Genomic DNA, 4,588 nt, shown 5'->3' with positions numbered 1-4,588 from the left:
GGAAATTAGCAAAGCTGACGGTTGAGTATCTTCATATTTTATTTTGAATTTTTCGGTCCTCAAAACTACTCCATACTCAATGATATATTATGCTCACAAATTCTCTGCATCAAGAATTCAAACAGAGAACAGATGAGGCTGGTCTCTGTACCACGGTGTCTAAGGCCTCGGTGGTTTCCCACTTGAATAGCAGGAATGATTTGAAATGCTGGAGGCTGAAATCACCTAGGGACTTCACTCAAATGCCTGGCACCTAAGGTGGGATGAGTCAAAGTCCAGGCTAGTTATTTCAGCACTCTTTATGCCTTTGTGTTGATCTCTATTTCCATCTGGTATAGCTTTTTGCATGAACTTCCTCTAATATTTCATGTGGTGAAGATCTAGAGATTAATTCTTTCAGCTTTTGAATATCTAAAAACATCTTTAGTTTGCTTTCGTTTTTGAAAGATAGTTTCACTAAGTACATGATTCCAGGTTTATGGAGACTGTTTCAGTACTTTAAAAATGCTGCTTCATTGTCTTCTAACTTACAATGTTTCCCACAAGAAACCTGCTGTCATTCTTGTCTTCGTTTTTCTTTATGTACTTTGTATTTTTCACTCTTCCTGCCTTAAGATGTTCTCAAAATTACCAGTTTTGAGTAATTTGATTATTATGTGCCTTGGTATAATTTTCTTCCTATTTTTTGTACTTAAAATGTGTTGGCTTTAAAAAAATATCTAAATATATAATTTTCATTTAAAAAATTTATGTATTTTATGTACTCTGACACGCCCCCCCCATCTTCCCTTTTAGAGATTCCAATTACACAGTTTTTACACCATTTAAAGTTGTCCGACAACTCATAAATGCTGGGTGGATTTCTTTCCAGTATTTTTTCTATCCGTGTTTCATTTTAGACTACTATGTCTTCAAGTTCTTCTTTCTTTCTGTAATGTCTGATCAATTATTAATCCCATTTAAAATTTTTTAATAACAAGCATTTAAATTTTCATCTTTACAAGTTTGTTGGGTTTTTAAAAATATTTTCCATGTTTCTACTAAACTTCTGAAAATAGAGAAGAGAGTTATTACAACTATTTTATTGTCTTTGTTAATTTTTAACATGCATGCCAATTTCAATTAATGCAATTGATTCATTTGTTTTGGGGTTTATAGTGTATAAATGTTAAATATAGAATATAAGTATAGCATATATACAAATGAAATAATTTAATATACTGAAAGATATATTTGTGTTGAAGAAAAGATGAGGCTACCTTGGTTACGTTTAGCAGGTAGAGATATTCAGGAAGGGAATTTCTTCTATCGCAAGGCCTAACAATCTGTATTAAATCCAATTATTTATCTGTCTTCCTCTCTATAGTCTTAACTTCCTTATGTAACAATCTGGTATGTGTACATGTATGTGTGTATACCTGTGTTTATATAACAGTACCTAGGGTAGTGTCTAGTATGTTGCAGGACCTCAATTTAAAATTTGTTGAATAAATAAATGTATTCATGAATGAATAAATGAATGAATGAAATGAAGTGGGCTTAGTACACCCATTTGATACAGAAAAATTCAGAGAAAAAGTGTCCTCCCTTGGATGCTGGTTGAGGAGATTAAGTTTAGTAGTCAGATTATAGAATATACTTTATAAAAAAGATGTGTATTAGCCTCTGTAAAAAGAACTGAGGCTATTGTATCATTTAATAGAACTGTACTATAGGAATATGGTGTTTTAGGGGACTGTTTTTTCTTTATAATTCATAAGAAATTATTTTTCATGTGACTTGAACCTCATCTTGAATAAATAAACCTTGAAAACGTATTCTATTCAACACATTTTAAAAACCAATCATTCGTGAAATTGGTGTTCAGATAATATCCCTGAAAATATAATCATACTTAACTCACGACCATCAAAATCCTGTTATTGTATATACTTTGAAACAAGAAGTGTATATGTCATCATTCAGAGTTCTTATGTTAATAATTTTTTAATTTATAAATAGTTTCTAAGAAAATATTTTTTAAAATTTTATTTTCTGGAGTAACTCAATATCTGCTGAGGTACATATGAGTAATATCTTACTTTATACATCTTCTATTTTTGTATATAAGATTTCATGTAAAGTGAATTTTTGTCCTTTTTATTAGACCATATGGATTACCCATTCAGTTTATCCAGAAAGGGGAAAACAAGCTAAAACATATATTTAGAAACTAAATTATTGAAATTGTCAATTAAGATGGTTTATTCTCAATCTTTTTCTTCTTTTATTTGCTGCTTAAACTGTCATTGCACTCAGGTTCATGTACGAGTACCTAGAGCCAAAGTACAGATAGAGGTTCACATATTTAAATTCATAAACATTCTAAAGTTACATATTAAAGCAACAATTGGCAATATAAAATATGGTTTATCCTCTATTTTGGTAAGTATTTTCACAAAAACTCAGAGATTCAGATTTGAACTTATACTTCATGGGCGCCTCAGATTTCTATGCCAAAATGTGATGTTAAAAGAACTTCCAAATTTCTCTGACTTTCTACCATGCCCCCAACCACTATTCTACCCCCCAGGGCTTTACCTATACCTCTTCATCCTTGTAACATGTGGCTCCTAGCTACCCTGGGTTTAGAGAAGTAAAAATATTTGCATAAATCAAAGTTCCCAGGCACCAGTCCTTTGAGACAGGAAATTCCAGGTTTCTGAGTATCCACAGAGTGGATTAAAAAGGGGGCCACAGCCTCTGGTGAAAGTGTCATTTCCTTGACACGTAAGACTCTTTGCATTTTAGGGAGTTACATGGTAAGAGTCATGGGTGAAGAAAAGCCTGACCTGGGCCCTCTAAGGCACCAGCCCCAGGGCAGCTAAGCACCTATCTTCCTCTGGATCCAAAGAAGGCACAAATTGTAAAACAACTCCAAAATCTCAGATTTAATGATATTGTCATGTCACCCTCAATTGAGTGATTATATGTGTTCCACTTTCAAATTACAACCATAGTTAGGTGGAAAAATGTTTTCACCTTTCTTTCTCAATAATTACTATCATTAGCTAAATATGTGCATTTCCATAAATAATACATCTAATTTCAATGCTTTGTTAAATATAATAAGTAAATATCCAAGAAAGAAATATACAAAATAACATAAGTTGTAATAGAACATTTTTAGTTTGCCAATTATGTTGTTTAACTTTTAACGAAAATTTTAATATGCTTTCAGCAACCTAAATTTGCAGAACTACATGGCATATTTCTAAACAGGCATTAAATATATCACTATTTATTAACCATGTAATTTTAATTTTATACAAGAATAATTCCATTTTTTATATAATTCCATTACATACAGTCTCTGATTTGATTTTACTTTAATGAAGAATTAATTTATTTTCTGTATTTATAGTTTCAAAAGATACTACAGAAGTTCTCTCAAAAAATGTTTTTTCTTGTGTACTTTTTCCTTTACTTGCATTAGTTGAAGTATTAGCTTAAGATTTTCTAGTACAGCCACTTGAAAAATGAGGAAAATAAATTTTGTTCACAAAGCATTTTAGAGTAATAGTTTTTTCCAATGATATATGAAACCTATTATCATGTCAAACACATTAAATTCAATTGGAAAATAAATGCAGCACAAAAATGATTCATATGTCATATGTAAACCACAATATGGAATTAATTACAAATAAGGTTTATGAAAGAAGATTTTTCAAATCCAATAGAAAAGTACATTTTGCACATCACAGCTAATAGATTAGGCACTAGCTTGAGAACAGTTCTTTATGTATAGAATATACCTAGGTTTTCAGAATAAGTGTGTGTATATGTATGTGTGTATGTGTGTGTGTGTGTGTGTGTGTGTGTGTGTGTGTAGGTGTGTAGGTGTGTGTGCGCATATTTAATCACTATTCCACTAACACTTGGTATCAACCATTTATCTACTCTGAATGTGTATCTCTTAATCCATATATCTTCAGGTCCACTTTCCCAAGGAACAAAGTTGATTTTCTCATCATATTAGAGTTCTATGGAGGTATCTTAGGGTGTGTGAGGTAGAGAAATGTGGAGGTCTAGAAACACAGATGGTGGGAGACCCCTAGATCTTCATTCCTCTGAATCTGTTTCACATAGAAACATGCTGTTTTTGTCTGTTATATATCTTGAAGTATTCCTATGATTTCATTTGAAAATGTATTCTATGTTATGTCTTAAATATATTTGGCAATGACGGCTAATATCATTAATTTAGATTTCAGGAATTATTGTATAATTGTGAATCAATATTATCATAAGATTATATACATTGTTATTGATTTTAGTTAAATTAAATATAACCAGTATTTTCCCTTCTTTGGTTATTTAAAGTAGAAGCGTATACCTGGAAAAAAATAAATAGAAATTTATACAAGTCTTATATTACAAAAGAGGAAAAGAAAGCCTTGTTTTAATAATTAACAAAACATCTGAAAAGACATATGGTTAAGGAGATATTAGAAAAATTGTATAAATTAAAGAAAATTGTTTGACTGATAGAGGAAACAGACAATGAATTAATTATTAACTATCTCCCCTCCTCTAAACTAGAAGA

Source organism: Pteropus vampyrus, unplaced genomic scaffold (assembly GCF_000151845.1).
Source record: "Pteropus vampyrus isolate Shadow unplaced genomic scaffold, Pvam_2.0 Scaffold10, whole genome shotgun sequence".
NCBI lineage: Eukaryota > Metazoa > Chordata > Mammalia > Chiroptera > Pteropodidae > Pteropus > Pteropus vampyrus.
The sequence above is the reverse complement of the archived record's forward strand: the minus strand, read 5'-3'. Positions refer to the sequence as shown.